Source organism: Ailuropoda melanoleuca, chromosome 2, assembly GCF_002007445.2.
Source record: "Ailuropoda melanoleuca isolate Jingjing chromosome 2, ASM200744v2, whole genome shotgun sequence".
NCBI classification, from domain to species: Eukaryota; Metazoa; Chordata; class Mammalia; order Carnivora; family Ursidae; genus Ailuropoda; species Ailuropoda melanoleuca.
Genome location: NC_048219.1, coordinates 50,904,446 through 50,926,308, shown reverse-complemented (window position 1 = coordinate 50,926,308; position 21,863 = coordinate 50,904,446).

Genomic DNA, 21,863 nt, shown 5'->3' with positions numbered 1-21,863 from the left:
GATAATGTGTGGATTGGAACCCTTTCCTTCTCTCTCCACCTGTACATAGACTGTTCATAAGTGGCTAAAATAACTTTTTGCCGAGATGTAGAATTTCTTGAGGATGTAATTGGCACATTTGCCATCTTACTTTCTCTTACATGCATACTGAAAGGCAGTGAAGAGTCAAATTACATTTTGCTGTGGTTTCTCAGCAATTGCAGAATGGCAAAGAAACTGGAGAATGGCCCTGTTACCAGGAAAGATTCAGAGGGGGGAAAAAAAAAAAATATATATATATAGCTTAACTAGAATGGGGCTTGGAAAGGCATTCCCTTTTTATTAATTTTTGCACAAATTAGCTTGTTCCAGTACTGATTATATGAATTTGTGTATGTAGAAAATGAAGAATTTCTATCAGTTAAAAAGAGAATACTGATCGATAAAAAAAGAACTGAGATTTCAATTGGTCTTAATTATTTTCAATGAAATGAGTTTATATCCCAGAAGACTGGCTTAAAACAGAAAAGGAATAAGATGGAGGGAATATCAAGTAATGGTAGAGATGGGGAGCTATTTAGAGGAAATTTGAAGTTTTGAATACATATCATTAAAAGGATACAACCACTTTGGTTACTACAGAATAAGGCTAGTTATAACATATGAAATGTATAGCTTTTCCAGTTCCAAAACAGTTGAATATTTTCCATTTTGTATGTCTCAAATTACCAGCAGAAGCAGAGGCTGTGTGTCTTAGGCTCTGGATATCTGAGCCTAATAGCAAATATGAATATATATCACAGTTCTGTCCCTTATAAACTATGGAGGCTGGGTAATGTATTTAACCACTGAACCTTAATTTATTTGTCTATAAAATAGAAATAGTAGTAGTACCTATATCAGTGGTCCTTGAGGGGAGAGACAAGGTTACATATGTCAAATATTTAGCACCATAGTTGGCAGACAACAATGACTCAATAAATGCTATTATTATCCTTAAGTCCCATGTCTATGAAGATTCTGTAGAGTGGTTGGGAGAGACAAAATATACACACGACCCAGAATCAAGTGCTAAGTTAAGTAACTGATATTACAAACACATAGAAAGGAATTAGGAGATAAAGTATACTGGGTGGAGGAGCAGTTGGAAGAAATCTAGGGTGTTCTCCCATACAGACATAGCCCCTAAGCCAAACATGGGCCTTCAAAGACCTATAGGATGTGGAGTAGGCCTGGAGAGCCGGCTTAGATGACTCCTGGGAACACAGCAGGAGAGATTTTATAGATCCTGCATTTGAGGGCGAGGACACCTGCCGTCTGAGATGTGCACATAAATGTAGCTTAGAGGAAGTATATATTGAACACAAATTTTAGCCAAGCACTGCTCTATGTGCTTTATAACTAGCACCTCAAATACTTTTAACCAACTCATGAGGTAGGTACTGTGATTATCTCCATTTTATACACAAGAAAAATGAGCGTAGAGAAGTTAACTACATTACCTAAGACTGTACCCTCAGCTAGTAAATGGCAAAGTGGGGGAAAGAGTCCCAAGTTCATGTTCTTGATAGATAATCCATATGGTGTTCCGTGTTTCTGTGATCCAAAGTTGCTTCTGGGTGGAGGGGCAGATAATGTGGCATTGCTTAGTTAAAAGATATCTGGGAGGGTAGTAGCCTTCAGTAACAGAAAGAAGGATATCAGTTACCTAAAAATTCGATTTTATCACATCAATCTTGTTCTAGCATTTGCTATAACTAGCATTTGCTCAGTTATAATTTGACTAAGCCAGCAAAAGAGAAAAATTTGAAAGAATATAAAAATCCCACCTACACGACGATGGCGTTATAAAAAATCTGTGGATAGCAAATCATATTTCTATTTCCTTCTTATAAAATAATAACTATGTGGAAACATGGGTGTTGGAATTTAGCTATGTCTGAAAATGGATTTCGTATTGTGGCTAAATCTATCTGCTTCACCATTTGTACTTCATCCCAACTTGGAATAATTTCTAGTTCATTTATTTTATATAGAAAACTTACACTAAAATGATAGTTTAAATATAAAGGGTGGTTCAAATATAGGAAACCTGCAAAGTTCTATTGAGTTCTCAAATAACTCCTGATTTTCCAGATGCAATTTATTCAATTTACCCTCATTATCCTCACTTTATCCCTCCAACAAGAGGTCTTTAGGCCATTTTATGGTCCTGTGGATATTAGCACTTCTAATAGGGGTTGGATAGAAAGTAAGAGAAGGTGAAATTTAAATCAGGCTATTTTGCTGCTACTTTATTAGTTTTAAACTGAATCTTTTGACTGGGTCAGAAAATTAGCAGCTCTAATAGAAGTATGATTTATTTTTGATGTAACATATCCAATTTTTGCCCTTTCTTTATTCAGCTATGTCAAAGAGTTTATTTGATCCCATGGTACCTTATATGGTCCGTGCTTGGCCATGCTCTAGAGCATTATGTGAGTTTAATGAAGGGAGTCTGTGCTTTGAGTGTTATATTCAGTTATACACAAGACTGCCACGTGCGCGTGGCTTCCCTAACTTCAAGTCAGCCCCTCTTTCTATCCAGATTGCATGTGACAACTTTGTCTGGTGACTACTTAAATTTGTCACCATTTCTTCTGCCTCTCCATTTCTCAGACTTCCCCAGATTCCCAGACCTTCTCACACTGCCATGTTTTTGCACATTATGTTCCATCTGTTTGCACCACTTTGTCCTCTAATTCTCAGCTTGGCATACATCGTGTATCCGTCAACTGCCTGTTCAAATAATGCCTTCCTTAATTAGCTTGGATATTGACTGTTCTCTGTGCTCCTGTAGGATTCCATTCATACTATTTATTATTTATCATGGTATCTACCTCCCACATTAGATCATGAATTCCTTGAAATACACTGTTTGATAGCTCAGTATCTGGCCCATAATGAAAACCCACAACAGGTTTTCTGAATAAAAATTAATATAGCTGACTTGTTTGAGTGTTCCCTCCATGTTAGGAAATGTCAGGCAAGCAGGCAACTTCTATGCATTACTCGTTTACTCCTCAATATGATTCTATGAATTAGGTACTCTTATTATCCCCATTTTCAGATGAGGAAACTGATACACTGGGAGATTAAGTAAATTGCTCAAGGTTACTCAGTGAACAGGTAGCAAAGCCAGGGATTTCAGTTCTAGTAGTGACTTCAGAGCCTTAGTCACTCTCTCTGGCCATTCTGAGTGCATGAAGAAATGAATGAATCACTGCATGACTGAATGGCACGTTTAGACTTTGCTTATGCATACATGAAAATCTGGTAGCTCCGTGTATTTACTGAACATATGTTACATGCTAGACATGGAAGACACAGCTGTTGCCTTCAGAAGATTCAAAAAGAAGTAGACATTATGTGAATTTTGGGTAAAAAGCTGTTATGCTTTTACTTGAAGCAATAGAGACACAGTAGTGAGCAATCACTTCTACACAGTTGGGAATAGTAAAAACTTTATGGATGACACTTACGTCTTAAAGAATGAGAAGATGTTTTATCAGGTGAGACAAAGAGGAAGGGAAGATGAAGCGGAGGGAGCCACAAGGGCACAAACATCAATGTTCTCATCAGTTCAAGTTCAAAATATAAATACAAATAAATGACAATCATCACCAAAAAACATCTCCTGTAGTTCTGTCACACGTCGGAATCCATCCATCATTCATGTTCCTCTTGTTTTAGTTCTTGATATCTACACTAAGTTCTTGATTTTAGTGGATCATCTCATCAACTTGGAAATATGCTCAAGTCTCTCTCATTACAAAAATAATGAGTAAAAGAGTATATATTGCATTATTCCATTTATATGAAATTACAGAGCAGACCAAATTATTCTGAGGTAAAAAAAAATGTAAGAACAGGGGTTGTCTCTGTTTTCTGGTGAGTGGGGGAGGATTTTCTGGTTAGGCAGCACAATTTAGTGAATAGTTATTAGTTTATGCCCCATCTCCAGTATACATTCTGTACTAGCAATGATAGTGACATACTTGTTTTCTTCCCGACATTAGTGAAAATACCTTCCATGTTTCTCACCTAGATAAACTAAGAGATCACTGGAGAAGAAAAAGGAGTCCAAAAATAGAACCACAATTTACATGTTTAATTGTTTTTTTTTTTTGACAAAAGATCTTAGTAATTCAATGGGAAATAGAAAGTCTTCCCCAAATGGTGCTGATATAAGTGGATAAACATGAAAAAAACAACCCTTCTCTCAAACCACACACAAGTATTGGGAATGATGTCTAAATATAAAAGAGGAAATCAGAATATAGGAGAAGAGATAGGAGACTACATTCTGGTTTTAGGAAAATGTTTCTTAGACAATAGATAGAAAGAGAAAAACAGAAAACAGAAAGATAATTCATAAATTGGGCTCCATTAAATAGACTTCTTTTCAGATAACATCACTAAGAAAATTAAAGGGTAAGTCACAGATTTGGGAGAAAATATTCATAACGCATGTATACTCGACAAAGAACTTATATCCAGAATATATTGAAAACTTCTACATGTCAATAATAAAATAACAAACCAATAAAAGTCTGAACAAAGACGTGAACAGATAGTATACAAAAAAGCCTAATAAATGTCTGAAAAGAATATGAGAAATTGCTCAACATCATTTGTCATCAAAGCAAAACAAATCAAAACTACAGTGACATACTACTTTACATGCACTAGAATAGCTAAAATTTAGGCTGTCAACAGCAAATACTGTCAAGCATGAAGAATAATTGGAACTCTGGTATGTTGCTGGTGCAGTACAAAATGTTAAAACCACCTTGGAAACTGATAATGTCTTATAAAGTCAGTCATACACCTATCCTATGGCTCATCAATTCTACACTTTGGTATTTACCTCCCCCACCTCCAAAAAAACCCAGAAAACATCTACATACACAAAAAAACTCTTTTATGTTGGCTTTATTCATAATCCCAAACTAAAAAGCCCAAATGCTTATAAACAGAAAAATGCATAAGCAAGTTATATACTCATACAAAAAGCGATTTAGCACCAATAAAAATGAAAAGACTTGGACTATAGAAAAGAGAACAATGTTGATATAAAAAGGAATATGAGGAAATTTTCTAGGGTGATAGAAACGTTCTCTGTACTGATCAGAATGCTGGTTACATGGTTTTATACACTTGTCAAAACTCATTAAATTGTTCTTTTAATAGCCTTGCCTTTCACTGCATGTAAATTTTATCTAAATATAATTTTGTTTCAACATGAAACATATGAAATAGTAAAACTTAATATAGCTTGGAATCCTTGTACATTACTGGTAGGAACGTAAAAATGGTTCAGCTGATACAGAAAACAGTTTGAAAGTCCTCAAAAATAAAGCATAGAATGACCATATGACCCAGCATTTCAACTCCTAGATACATACCCAAAACGATTGAAAACAAGCATTCAAACAAGTACATTGTACCTGCGTGTTCCTAGCAGTGCTATTCACAATAGCCAGAACACAGCCCAGATGTCCATCAACAGATAAATGGATAAGCAAATTGTGATATACACACACAAAGGAGTCTTGTTCAGCCATAAAAAACATGATGCACTGATACATGCTACACACGGATAACCCTCAAAAATATTATGCCAAGTGAAAGAAGTCAGACCCAAAAGGTCCCATGTTGTATGATCCCATGTGAATGAAATAGCCAGAATAGGTAAATCCATAGGGACGGACACACATCCGTGGTTGCCGAGGGCTGGGGGTAGGTGGGAACGGGGAGAAATTGCTGAACGGCTGTGGAGCTGTGTGTTGGTGTGCTGGAAATGTTTTGTAACTGAACAGAGGTCGTTATTGCACAACATTGTGAATGTACTAAATGCCATGGAAATATTTACTTTAAAGTGATTGATCTTATGTTAGGTGAATTTCACTTCAATAAGCTTTTTTAAAAGGAGTACTTGATCTTGCATTATCTAATTAAAAATTCTGAAGTGTAGTAATGAATGTCTAAATGTTTGATAAGAGTCCTTTCCAAACCTGGTTTCTACAGTTTTCTGATGCTTATATTATGGAGAGAGAAAAACATGTTCTTACATTTTTTTTCACTTTTTATTGAAGTAAAACTTATATACCAAAAAGTACCTAAAAGTATGGCATGATAATTTTTCTCAAACCCAACATACCTTATAACCAGCCCCAACATCAAGACAACAAATAGTATGGAAGTCTCACTAGTATCTTTTGAGAAACAGCATTTCTTGATTTTATTAAAGTTTAATTTATTAGTGTTTTTTTAAATGATTTGTGCCTTCTATGTCCTGCTTAAGAAAAATCTTAGCCTACCCCAAGGTTACAAAAATATTCTACTATATTTTCTCTTCATATGTATATTATATTATCACATTTATTTTAGCTATTGATCTAGAATTGAATATTTGTTATAGCATAAGGACCAAGATTTTGTAATACCATTTTACCCAATACCATTGAAAAGATCCCTCATTCCTCACTGTATTTCACTATTGTCTTTATTATACATGGAGTGATTATGTAAGTATGGAATTTCTGTCTTAGCTAATATGTCAGTTTGTTTATACTTGTGCTAATACCAATTTGTTATAGTCATTATGGTTTCATAATAATCATTGATGTCTGTACTGTGAGTACTAAAGACTGGTTCTTCTTTAAGAATATCTAGGTAAAATTGTACACTTTGGATATCCATGCTTTTATATTTTTAGTAAAGATAATTTTCATTATATCATCCATCCTTATTGTGAAATAAGAAACATATAGAAAGGTACAAAATGGAAAATTATTATTCATATTACACTTCCCAGAATTACCAATATTTATCATTTGAGACATTCTATTGTTTCTGCTTATTTTTGGAATTCAGATCAAATGATATATTGAAATTGCATTGCCTGTTTTTCAAACATCAGATTTGTAATTATATAATCAATGTAATAATTTTATTATAAAAAGTGGGAAATAATACCAGAAATATTTTTAAATATTCATTTATCATTGTTAAAATTTGCCAGATTCGTTGACAGATTTAAATGCTTTTTCTCACAAGATTATGACATAATGATGTTTAAACATCCTGAACCAAAACTTTACATATCATAGGAAAAAGATATAAAGTAGAATTCATGATAGAAAATATCTTCCACGGAGTAGTTTATGGACTTCTCACAATTAAAAAAATTCAATGACTCAAGCAATTTTTATGAGTTTTAATGATGCAGAATGTCATTGTTCAGGTTCCTTGACAATGAAAATGATAATTACAGTTCTCAAATCTACTTTAATTTTTAGGATTTGAGAAAATGAGAAAAAAATGTGTCTTTGGATAACTCTTCTCCCACTGTGGTCCAACCAGTTAAACAGTTTAGCCCCTGAAACAGTTACTGGATTAGAAAATTGTTGGTTATTGTCTAGGTGAATATCAAATTTGCAATATAGTCTATCCAAACGGGGGATAAGCTGGGAATTTACAAACAAATTTCTTAGAACTTGTGAAATGCATGAGCAAGACCTGCTGAGGAAAGGACAATCATTTACTCATAGATTATTAAATTCTTTAATTCTTCTAATAGATATTAAGTTCTTTAATCTGTGGTCCAATTAATGAAAAGGAAAAACACCCAGCCCTAATTTCCTGTTTTGTCCTGTTATTTTATGACAGTCTGTATGAATATATGCATTAATTTAGCATCTCTTGGTCAGCAAGACTAGTTCTTAACTATTATTATAAAATTTGCGGTGTGTAGTTTATTTTCTGACTTTTTCTTTTTTGGTATATTGATTTTTTTCCCTATTACTCTCATGTACTTAACTATAAATAAAATCCTTGGGTCACTGCCTGTTTTATTTCATATCTCTATGAATAGTCTTCTAGCATTTATTAGAGTGGAGGTTTTAGCCTTTGAAAGTTATCTGTTACTTTCTTAAGCATCTATATGATTTTTTTTCCTTTATCATGGAAAGTAAAATATTTTATGAACCTGTATCTATGTCTGGAACTCTATGGACTTATTTTACAACTCAGGCCTTTATATTGATTTTTATATTTATTTTTCCCCCTCTCCCATGGCTTATGTCATTATTTATTGCCTCACTTTCAATTAGCTTATTTCTTTCTAAGATAGACTTACTCAAATTAAATTTCACTTCATTATCACCCATAGCTTTCATCTTTTCCTTTGCCAGGTGCACTTTTGGCCGTTCTCCCTGTATTATCAGAGAATATTTCATGTTTGTTAATGTCAGCAATTATGTCTTGAGTGGCAATTCTTTTATGTTTTTAATGTTTCTGATGCTTATTTCATTATGCTCATGCACTTATTTTAATTTTTCCTTTTCTTTGCCTCTCTCATTTTTGTCTTATACTGATGTGTTTAAATCTTAACATAGCCTAAACTCTCCTTTTCCTCCGATGTCTGACACCACGTCTTCATGCATTGTATTGAGACTACATTCTCCATGCAGCACCTTGAGAAATCTTTTTAAATCATAAATCTAATCTAATCATCTAATTTTGATTAAAATTTCTCAATAATTTTTCATTGCATTTAGTACAAACAAACAAGCAAACAAAATGTCTGAAAAGACCCAGCACAAACTTGTTCCTATCTATGTTTTTATCTTCATATCTAGGAATCCTGCTCCTTTTTAAATGTTTTCACATATGCTTATTTAATGTGAAAATTATATTTCAATAGGCACAGCATCACAAAAACATATTAATATTTTAAAAGATATTTCATGTCTTGCACACTGAACTATGAAAATTCGAATACTCAGAGATTATTCTCAAGGATTTTTATAATGCTGAGAGCCTATTGGATAGAAAATGTCTAAGTATATTAAAGTACAGACTTATACTTCTCTCATAGTATTTATATGTTTGCTTTAGTGTTTTCCTGTGTTCCTCCCACAAGAAAGACTAGACATAATAAATTGAATAGACTGGCAGCCACTGATATACTTCAATAATTAGATTAAAATTGACATGATCATAAACCCAGGCTTCCAGGATGTTTCCATTTTTTAAATAAACTTCATTTTTTAGAACAATTTTAGGTTCACAGTAAAACTGAGGGGAAAATATAGAGTTCCCATATGTCCGCTGTCCACACACATGCACAGCCCTCCCCACTGTGAACATCCCCCGCCAGAGAGGTACATTGCTACAATTTATGAGCCTACAATGACTCATAATTATCTCCTCAAGTCTATAGTTTACATTAGGTTTCACTTTGGGTTTGTACATTCTATAGGTTCTGATAAATGTATAATGAATGACATGTATCTACCATTATTAAATGATATCATACATAATTATTTCACTGCTCTGAAAGTTCTACTGAACCACCTACTCATCCTTGCCAACACCACCCCCCATCCACAGCCGCTGGCATCATTGATCTCACTATTCCCATAGTTTTGCCCTTTCCACACTGTGATGCAGTTAGAATCATAAAGTATGCAACCTTTTCAGATTGGCTTCTCTTACTTAGTAATATGCATTTAAGTTTTCTCTATACTTTTCATGGCTGGTATTTTATTTTTCTTATGTGCTAAAAAATATTCCATTTCATGGATGTACTACAGTTTATTTATCTATTCAGCAACTGAAGGACATCTTGGTTGCTTCCAACTTTTGAGAATTATTTTTAAAAGCTGCAATAAATACATGTGTAGAGGTTTTTTGTGTGTATATAAGTTTTCAACTCATTTGGATGGATACCAATGAGTGCAATTGCTGGATCATATGGTAAGAGTATGTTTAGTTTTGTGAGAAACTGCCAAACTGTCCTCCAAAGTGGCTGTACTATTTTGCATTTCCACCAGTAGTGAAGAGGAGTTCCTGTTGCTCCACATTCTTGCCAGAATTTGGTGTTGTCAGTGTTTTGGATTTCAGCCATTTTAATAGGCATGTAATCATTCCCATTGCTGTTTCAATTTGCAAATCTTAATAACATATGATGTTGAACATCTTTTCATATACTTACTTGCCATCAGTCTATCTTTTTAGTTGAGGTATCTGTTCAGATATTTTGTCCATGTTGTAGGGTTATTCATTTTCTTATAGTTGAGTTCTAAAAGTTCTTTGTATATTTTGGATAAAAGTTCTTTATCAGACATATTTTTGGCAAATCTTTGCTTCCAATCTATGGCTTGTCTTCTCATTATCTTGATTTTGTCTTTTGCACAGCAGAAGTTTTTAATTTTGAATGGTCCTTTTCATGAATTATTCCTTTCATGGATCATGCTTTTGGCATATCTAAAAAGTCATTACCAAACCCAAAGTCATCTAGGTGTTTTCCTATGTTATCCTCTAAGAATTTTATAGATTTGCATTTTACATTTAGATCTAGGAGCCATTTTTGAATTATTTTGGGGAAGGATGTTAAGACGGTTTGTACATCCATGTTTTTCTACCAGTGGATCGCTAGTCGTTCTAGCAGTATTTGTGGAAAAGACTATCTCTATTGTATTAGCTTTGCTCTTTTCTCAAAGATCAGTTGACTGTATTTATATGGGTCTATTTTGGGGGCTCTTCTGCTTGATTGCTGTATTTACTAGTCTTTTGCAAATACCACACAGATCATCCTTTTTTCCTCGTGTGAGTTTTAGCAAATTGTGTCTTTCAATGAATTGGTTCATTTTATCTAGGTTATCAGATTTGTGGACATAGATAGAGCTGTTCATAATATTCCTTCATTGTATTTTACTGTCCTGTAGATCTGTAGTGATGACCTTCCTTCATTTTGGATATTATTAATTTGTATCTTCTGTCATTTTTAATTAGTCTGGTTAGAGGCTTATTGATTTTATTGATCTTTTCAAAGACTCGGCTTTTGGTTTCATTTATTTCTCCATTGATACCCTGTGTTCAAATTCATCGATTCTGCTCTAATTTTATTTCTTTTTTTTCTTGTTAATTTCAGATTTAATTTGCTCTTTTTCTGTAAGCATCCAATACCTTACAAATATTTAAACATATTGACTTACTCTCCATTTTGGAAGTTACTGAATATTGCCAAACTGTGCCTTAAGTATTAAGGAAAACTTCATTCATTGAATGAATACCATATGCTTTTCACCACATTGCAATTTGATTTATATTATTTCATTGACTCCTCATAACAATCCTTGAAAGCTAGACAATGCTCTCTTTATTTTATTAATGGAGGAACTAAGGCTCAGAGAATTTAGCTAACATAATCTTGACAGAAAAAGTAGGAAATAAACTTATCTTTGGCATCAAAAGCTATTTGGTAGAGGGGTGCCTGGGTGGCACAGTCTTCTTCCTCTCCCACTCCCCCTGCTTGTGTTCCCTCTCTCGCTGGCTGTCTCTCTCTGTCAAATAAATAAATAAATAAAATCTTTAAAAAAAAAACGCTATTTGGTAGAAAAGTTTTCTATGTATACTGCTTTATGTAGTATGCAAGTTGAGCTTTAAATTATTTAAGTAGGTGTTCTGTAAACTAATAAAAATATTAGATTGTTGCCCTAACCTTTATTGCAAAGAAGAGCAGTCACTTATTACAAACATATTCTGTGATAGATGTATAATAATTCACGTCATCCCCACAACAGCCTTATGAGATTAGTTACCCCAGTTGTACAGCCTATCAATAAGAGGTCCAAAGAGAGACTAAATAATTTGCTTAAAGTCTGCCACTTTTAAACTGTAGAATTTATAATCAAACTCAAACACTTTGGATGTAGAACCGTTGGTCTTAGCCACTAATCTACCTAATTACATCAGCAAGAACTTATTCTTAATATACAAATGTTAGTAGGGAACATTTGCAATTACATAAAAATCTGTACACAAACTGAATAATCAATGCAATTCATCTGAAGCCATCTAAAAGCCCTTAGATAGGTCTTGTCCAATTTATCAATAAGATAACCACTTTAATAACTAGAATATTTACTAGGTTTTGGTCCTTCAAAATAAAGACAGATGAAAAGGAACAAATATTCTTTTACCATCTCTTCTCATTAATATATTTGGATTATACTTATGCAAAGAAAATAGAAACAAATATTTTGAGAAAATAGAAGATAATCTGATTACTCATAACCAATTGGACAATTAATTTAGGAAATTGACTCTTTAATAAATGGAAATATTTCTCTTTTAAAGATCACTTGTTAGTTTATAGTGCTTAGTATTTTGCAGCTTGATTTTTAAAGAGCCCTTTTATAACTCAGAGTTATCATTACCATGAAACACAAAAAGCATTCCTAAAATAAAAACGGCATTTGGAGCACATCTGTTTCAATGATATGCTTTAAAGAAATTTGCATCTATTGGAATCTGATGGCTTGTTTGTGTGTTGCTTTGAGAAGGTGCTCTGCAGGACTCAAAATTAGCTTGTGTATCAGGAGAGATGGGTGTTGCTATGGTAAGTACACATTTTTTAATTGAATAGCAACCTAATAGGCACATAAAACCCACATAACTTGTTGGCACATAAATTGCCTCTCCTGGGGCCGCAATTAAACATATTCCTCTTCTGAAATATTTTGATATTTTTTCTCGGTTTTGTTTAGATAGTAGTCATACATCTCCTTTTGCAGCCTGAAGCCTCATTTCCTCAACTACCCAGTCTTTCTGACTTCCCTTCATTGATGGAACTGCAGTTTTCCTCAGGCAAGGAAGAACTACTTCGTGTACAAATAAGGCATTAAGATGTTAAAAGTTATGCCACCCCATGCTCTGATTTCTAGTAAATATCTGGAATATTCACTGTAAAGCATGATGTGGGAGCAATATTAAATATGACTCAAGAAATTCTTCAATTTCTTCCTAGAGTTCCCCAGAAAACAAGGATTGCTATATAAAGTGATTAAAAATGACCACCTACTGGTTTTATGACATAAAAGTCATTGGCTAAATTTGCAAACTCAAAACCACCCTGCTCTCTCAGAAGTCTGGAATTTATGGAGTCTTCTCCTTCCTTACACCCCACCCTACCCCAACCCAACTTATTCTGTCCCTTTCAATGACACAGGAGTAAAAGCTTTTGTCCTTTTATCTTTTTTTTTTCCTCCACTTGCATATTATGGACTCACATTTCCTTATTCATCTTTTGCTTCAAAAAGGAAGGCCCTTTCATGGCATTTTGCAGGTGATATAGCAATTTGCAGGACGGTGCTCTGCCTCCCTTTCCCATTCTGAAGATTATTTTTTCTGGTTTTACTTTAATCACAATGAAGCATGTGGAGAGGACGGTCATTTGGACTCATATCCAAGTTATTTTTGGAAGCACATTGACAAATTTTTAAGTAGACATTGTATTTTACAAAGAATGCTCTTCTGAGATCACTCTGGCTTGAACAATAAGAAAATTCAAGACTACGGGAGGCGAGCACAACAGGATATCCATAAGTAACAACGCCTACTTATCAACTAGGGGGAGCTTAACAGACTTGTTCCTGACTGTGACAAACAGTGAGCAGAATTTTTAGAGAGGCTGTAAGCAGAAAATGAACACAAAAGATAACTCTGGAAAAGATTTGGTTAGTGCAAGAAGGCAGCTTCGTGGTGCAAATCAAGAACGATTTGGAACAATGGTGACTGATCATTTTCAGCAGCTGCCTCGACTTTCATTCTATCGCCTTGTAGAGTTCACCCACCTTTGTTTTCTCACTTTGATTTCAGAGTTCATTTTTCATGATGCTCATTTTTTATGATGAAAGTGGACCTGTCTTAAAGGAATAGATGAATAGTGCCTCATGGGTTCAAAGACACCTTCAACGGCTTGGAACAAAAGGAAATTATTATACAGATCAAGGGACTACATGGAAATGTTTTTACAGATTTTAAATAAAATATAAACAGCTGTTGAGAGAAGCATGGCACAGTAACAGTTGTTACCAATCCATTAATAATCTGAACACAAATTTGATCCTGTTCATTATGTGTAACCCACATTCCTCTATGGGGAAAACAGTCAGTTTTGAATGTGTAAAAAATGGATTCAACAGCAAATCAGAACAAATATAGAGAAAGGAAATGGTGGATCAAGTCTGAATTTATTATGTAATTTTCTTGAAAACCAAGTAATCAATATTTTCTAGCTATGTAATGAGTGGTGCTAATAGTGATAGCCTGCTTTTATTGGCTACCATTCAAGGGACTGTCAGTTGAATGATGAAACACACAGAGGAACTCCTCCACCCTGTCTTCTTCAATTTCCTATGCTAGTAAAATGAAGTTTTAGTTTCTAATCAGGAGCACTCAGTCTTTCCAGATAGTTGCTTATTAAAACAGAAAAAGTATTTCTCATTTCTCCTTACAATTCCTACATCTAAATCGTAATATGCGACTTAAATTCTTGGAGTAATACATCTTATCCAAACCACCAAGGTCCTTCTGATGTGTGCATCCTATAGGGTAGAAATAAGGAAGAGATTGTGGTATTCTTTCTGAACTCCTTATTCATTCGTGAGATATAGAGCCTAAATAGGAAGAGATTATGTTCCTCTTTGCATTAAAAAACTTAAATGCAGCAAAAAAAATTTCCCCAAAGCAACTTGATTACTATCAGTTGTATTTGTATTGATGTCACATCATACAATAGAATAGAGACCATAGAAGTCTGACTCAGAAAGACCATATAAACTTTTAAAAGTTGGTACACTCAGTTAATGTCATTTAGTTTTAAAGCAAAAACTATGGAAAATGAGAGTGCATACAGCAACAGGAATGTCTATCCTTCCGAATGACTGACTTGTTGAAAGCAAAACAATCCTCCCTTCTTCAGTGTTCTGGAAAGCAGCTACTCTAGGTTAAGTTAATTAAACAAAGAGGCCATTAGACTGAGGTGGTTCCAGTACCTCGGCAGTCTACCTAAGCAAACCAGAACCTAAGTCTTTAAATGCCTCAAGTTTAAGAAACCATAACCTAAGGAAAACCAATCACCAACAGCCGGGTAGGCTTTTCGAAATAAGGCAACCTCATAACCTATTGCCAAATAGGGCGCCTGGGTGGCTCAGTCTGTTAAGTGTCTGCCTTTGGCTCAGGTCATGATCTCAGGGTCCTGGGTTGGAGCCCCAGGTCAGGCTCCCTGCTCAGTGAGGAATCTACTTCCCCTCCCCTCCTCTGGCTCATGCGCATTCTCACTCACTCCCTCTTTCAAGTAAATAAATAAAATCTTAAAAAAAAAAAAAAAGCTATTGCCAAATAACTTCCTTGCTTTGCTTCCACCTTTTCTCTATAAAAGTCTTTCCCCCAACTCCTGTTGGTTAAGTGCTCCTGACCTCCTCAGGTTTGGCATTGTCTGGTTGGAATCAGTTTTTGCTCAAATAAACTCTTAAAATTGTATTAAGCCTCAGTTTACCTTTTAACATCTATCAGCATGAAAACATTTGCTATAAGGATGCTATGCAATGCTAAGCATAGTTTGTAACTATGCTATCCTAACAGAAGGCATTTCTCAAATTATACTCCTTTGGAATACAGCTTGAGAATCATCCGTGGGTATTTTATACTATCTAGCAAAAATCTCCTTAATTTGTAGGTACTCTTATCCATAATGTGCAATAAAGAATCCTAACCATTGTGGGAAATCCATGGAATTCAAAGACAGACCACAAGAAATTAACTTAGTTTTGAATAAATGTGGAAGTTGGCTCGAATGTATTTATTGCAGGCAATGCATTACAATTATAAAATGTTACATGAACATGGTAATAAAAAAATCTTCTTTCCTACTTATGAAATGAGAAAAAAAAAATCTGGTTTGTGACCTTACCGAGATGTTCATTATCTTCTCCTCTGCTCTTTTGTAATTTCTTTCCTCTTCAAGTTTACATCTTTGTGATGTTTGATACTCAAATTTATATCTTTCTAATGTTTGTAGTCATCCCATAGAAAAAATAAATAAATAAAATTACTTTTAAACAGAAAATCTCTTGCCTAAAGAGTAAATAAATGGCTTCATTTTGTAAGTAACATGAATCTGTGATACGTTCAGGGGTGACCTAGCACATAATGAAGGAAGAAACATATTTAATATGCTCATTAGTGGTATTTATTAGCAGACTTATGCAAGGAAGGAATGATCATTCAGAAACAACATTTTCATCAGGCAAACTACCCCCTAGAGAGCCTTATTGTCCCCAGGAAGTCCAAACATGGGACATGTTAACATCTGAACAATGGTATTTCTAAATAAAGTAATTAACAGGCATATGTGTCCTGAGGATCTAGACATCAAAGGACAAAAATTTCACATCAAAATCAAACAATAAAAACATCAAATAGGAAAGGGCAGCCACTGTTGTTCTAGCAAATCCGGTCTGATGCATTTTTAAAGTGTAGTTATAAAAACTGTTATACTGAGTCAATATTTGTTTTTTCTCAAAGATTTCCATTTCAGATTTTCTGTTTACAAGTCAGAGATGATTTTTCTCAATTTTTATGTTCCACGATCAGCCTGGGATTTGGAAACCAAACTGCATCCTCCCAGTCTCCTCTCCTGGCCATTGATAAAGATCTGTCATTACAATGAGGCCAAAGATTTTCTTGATGATGTCAAGAGGCAGAACACAATCTCCCCTGACCTTTCCAAAACACATTACTCTGCCGTGCCACCAGTCAAAGTTTCTTATGTCAGTAAAGCAAAAGGCAGGGCTGGAAGGAATAGAAAGAGCCAGACTGCTTCTCATTCTCCTGCACAGCACAGCCAAGCTGCACGACCTTTACTGTGTCCTAAAAGAGAAAACTCCTTTACTGGTAGCTTTGCTCTCTGTCCTAGAGTCAAATCCAGTTTGGCGCCAAATTCTAGATCAAAGCCCATCCATTTAACAAAGCCGATAAAGTTGGGCTGATTTTGATTATCTAACCAATAACATTTGCCACACTCCTTCTTCCCTCATTGTCAGGGTGTCCTCCTCTGTGCATGAGAGGTAGTGTGGGATAGTGGTTAAGGCCATGGCCTCTGGAACCAGGTGGCCGGGATCCACTGTCTGACTGGGCCATTCAGCAACTATTTGACCTGAGATAACTAACTATGTCCCTTAAGCCTTGTTTTCTGTAAAATGTGGATGAATACTTACATTGCAATTTATTCCTAAGGATTGAATATTTTTATTATTTTTTTATTATGTTACATTAGTCACCATACAGTACATCATTAGCTTTTGATATAGTGTTCCATGATTCATCATGTGCATATAACACGCAGTGCTCCATGCAATACGTGCCCTCCTTAATACCCATCACCGGGCTAGCCCATCTCCCTGCAAAAACCCTCACTTTGTTTCCCAGAGTCCATAGTCCCTCATGGTTCTTCTCACCCTCTGATCTCCCCCTTCATTTTTCCCTTCTTTCTCCTAATGCCCTTCATGCTATTCCTTATGTTCTATAAATAAGTGAAACCATATGATAATTGTCTTTTTCTGCCTGATTTATTTCACTTAGCATAATCCCCTTCGGTTCCATCCATGTTGATGCAAATGTTGGGTTATCATCCTTTCTGATGGCTGAGTAATGTTCCACTGTATATATGGACCACATCTTTATCCATTTGTCTGTTGAAGGGCATCTCGGCTCCTTCCACAATTTGGCTATTGTGGACATTGCTGCTATGAACATTGGGGTTCATATGGCCTTTCTTTTCACTGTATCTATATCTCTGGGGTAAATACCCTAAGGATTTAACTTATAAAATAGCTAGTGGGCTTAGAGCAAGGCTATGCAGATGGTAAGTGCTGAATACATTTAAACCTTTGTTGATATTATTATTATTATTTGATATTACTTGTATTGGACCCTGATACTTGGCTCACTTACTTTATGTTCCAACATTTATCTAGTTTCCTTTTCTTTACTATTTAGACCAGAAAGTTAAAAAAAAAAATGTCATTGACTCCCTTCCAGCTAGGCTGCAGGACTGTGATCAGTTTCTTCCAATCAATGCACCTGCATAGCATGGCAACCTGTCAAAGGCAAATCAGATGCTCTGGACAGCAGGTGGAATATAGGCATCCAGGTCAGCCATAGATTCCTAAGAATGGTATCACCTTCATGGTCATTTCCCCTAAAAGAGTTCCATGTTGTGGTTGAGCATTTTTCCTGACCTTACGTAAACACAATCCGGTTCTCTGACTTTCCTGATGTTCCATAAACTATCAACTATGCCTTAGTAAATTCATTCCTGCTTAAACTATTTGGAATGTCCTCTGTTATCTGCAAGAAAAACCCTAGCTGTCACACAACATTATTTAAGATTCCATGGAGCAGTGTGACCCTGTATCTAGTAAGTGTGATTACAGTATACAGAAAAGGAACCACTCTCATGCATGTGACCTGTCCTGCTCCAAACAGTTGTCAAATAGATGGATCCCTTTCCTGTAATTCTTTACACCATGGTCAGCTTCAAACTCCCAGAGAATTAGAGACATTGGCTCCAATGATTGCAACACATCCATAGTTTTCCTCCTGTACTCTGTACTTTTTCTATCGCCTTCCTTTCACCTTAAGCCAGAACAGCGTGGTTAGTAAACAAACCCAATTCCAATTTTGTGTCATTGAAAAGGCAAGACATTTCAGTATAAACAATGTAGACAAAGTTAGTGAATTCCTGGTTTAGAGATGGTCACAAACTTTCCAGAAATTTCTGGTTCCATTGCCAGCCCTGCCCTTTTATGAATGGCACTTCAAGGCTTATATTTATTTTCTGTCCACTTAATTATTAAGGCGTCAAGATTGTTCTCAAGGAATCATGAATCAAAACTTGTTAGATAAGGACAGAGTTGAGAATAAAACGTGGGTCCTCTAGTTTCTTCAGAACTGTTTTTACTACTCTTTGCTGTCAGTCTTAACCAAACCAGGAGTTATGCTCAGTTCAGGTATGCTCTGGCTGAGGACAAGAGTACCTTATGCTTTCAGTTCCTTTATGTTGCAGGTACTAAATTTTAATTGAAAGCTTTTTAATAGACTTGTCATGGTCATTGACTGAGAGTATCATAACTCTTACCGTAATACAACAGATAGTAATGCAAGTGACTGTTGCCACTCTGATTAATCTAATTTAATTAAATCATAGTTATTTTTAAATACATATTTAACTATACCAGCATAGATAATAATAGCAGGGCCCGATATTTTAGTATGTTATTATATTTATAGCAATTACATTTAATATCAATTGATCCCTCAGGTTATTTTATTTGTGATTTGCAATGTAAAAATAGAAAGGTTGTCTGGTGGTAACAAAAATGCATCCAGGCATTTAGAAAGTAAATTTGTTTCAAAGAGCCTCCAAGAGTCTTTTGGCATTCTCTCTGTCCGCAGTGCCCTTCCTTATTCCCGACCTTTCCTTCCCCGCTCTCCACAGTTTCTCTCACTCTTCAAGTGGGAGTTATTCACCTGGGCTGGATAAAATTGCTCCCACAGCACTATTCTCTTAACAATGCATATGGAACTTATTGAACACTGCTGTATATTGCAATTTGTTTTCTACCTAATTTTGCTTCCCGATCAGAGCATTGGCCAAACCTGAGAAGACATATGCCAAGTCTTATGCTTCTGTTCTGCGGTGCCTTGGAATGTCTGGGGCTTTTCACAGAGATGATAAATATTTGATGAAGGAAGAGGTTGCAAACTTAACCTCCTAAAGGGGGTGGCCAGTCAACATAACAGTGTCACAAAGCCTGATACAAGGAATATGGATATAAGCTGCTTGTACTATGACCTAGCATAAGGCTACCTATTCACAGGGCCTCTAAAACACAGTGTGGGCTTAATGAAAACAAAACAAAGCACATCCAGATGGGATGTCAAGCCCAATGCCTGCCAGGTTAGGTCCCTTAAAGAAAACACCAGTCAGTCCTCTTTCCTACAGTAAACATCAGCCAAGAAAGCTAAGCCACTTTTCTTGGGGACTGAGTTAATTTTCTTTCTCCTTCTGATTTCAAATGAGGAGTGTCTGTATAGAGGTTGAAGGCAGTTGTACTCATCAGTCAGTCAATGATTTGGTCTCATTTAAATAAAAGAAATGTTACATTATCATAGATTTATAACTTACAAAATATTTCAACCTACAGTTTTTGTTGTTGTTGTTGTTGTTGTTGTTTTAATGAATGAGAAAACCAAGGCTGGACAGAGTTAATTGTCTTGCCCAGGTTCATGCAGTATCAAAGTGTGATGGAGATATCACTAAGCCCTGAATATCTGATGTCTACCCCAGGGCTCTTGACACAGTATTTCGCTCAGCACCAGAATGCTATTGTTATTTACGGGCCCAGGCTCACCACGGAAGTGAGAGGCAGTTCACATTGAGAGAAGAGCCAGTTATCTGGGCCTTGGGTTTTTCTTTACCTTTTGCATAATTTTTTCTTTTAGTTGACATACAGGATTCTGCATAGTATCACGTGCTTATTTTCCATATAATTATCTGCTATTTTCCATTCACCATTTACATGTACATGTTTGCAAATGATGGCAATTAACATCCTCAAGACTTTATCCACTTTGCAGTGCTTATCCTAAATTCAAAGACATAGAAACACACATATACACCATAATTTACCTTTCAGAGGAATGTCTACATCAAATAAACCAGCAGCCAAATTGAAAATTCAAAATTGCCTCTGGAACTAATGAAAAACAAAATAATCGACAATAATACCAGCAATGACCAACAGAACCTGTACTATTCAAGGAGTAAATACACAAGTGGTTTTCATTGGCTGGCTGGGTTCATTGGCTGACTGGGTTGACATTGGTCTGTCAACCCACTTTCTTTTTTTCCATGGACTCACGTAAACATGTAAATTTTTCACAAGTCTATCTGGTGAAAAGTTACATGAGCAAGCCTCCTCAGAATCTAACTTGCTGAGGGATTGGGGGAGAGGATCACAGGCATGACACAGAATGACTGAGAGTGTGGATATGCTGCTCTGGAGTTTCAATTTTGATAAGACAGAAAGAGAAAGAGGGGACAGGGTGGAAGTGGGGGAGGGCGGGGGGGGTTGGGGACAGCTATAGTCCTCTCAAGGGTCTGTTGTAGTGAACCAGGAACACTGGATATTGGATACAGTTAGTGAAGAAAGACAAGGGGAGGGAGGAAAGCTGAGAGAGAAGCGCAGTGTGGGCTGCTGCTTTCAGTAAATTTCCACCAGTATTCACAACAGTTTCATCACTCAAAATATAATCATTTCATTATTATGGTTTGCTAGTTGTTGACAATTATATACCTGTCAGTCCTCAAAGTTGAATCAAGAAACAATAGAAAAATGGGAAGAAAGTGAATATTTTGAAGAATAATGGCTATGTCACCTTTTACTTAGGTGACCTTGACAATATGACAAAACCTATCAAAGACCAGCTACAAAATTATATCCAAACAGTTTGGTTTTGGATGTGTTAACTGTAACATTTTATTTGCATGCTTATTGAGAGTTGTTTAAAAAAAAGCAGAAGGGAGTTTTCAATTAATATCTGTGGGTTCTATGGTCTTTTATATAAATTTGAGGGCCAGAGACCACAGCTACTGAGGAATTTATATTTATAAACTGAACACTTATTTATAACTGAACACTTATGTTGAAAGAAAACTGATTTTACATTAACATAACTTTGTAATGAGGTACTCTGAATGTCACACTCAAAAGAATCCATTGCAGATGTTGGTAACCTGTGAAAAGAAACAGAACATAGTCATGTTTAAATCTGCCAATCACAGATTTTCCTTTTAGAAAAGTTCACTATACAAAAGATAAAATGAACTTGTGGGACTTCATCAAGAGAAAAAGTTTCTGCACAGCCAAGGAAACAGTAAAAAAAACTAAGAGGCAGCCCACGGAATGGGAGAATATATTTGCAAA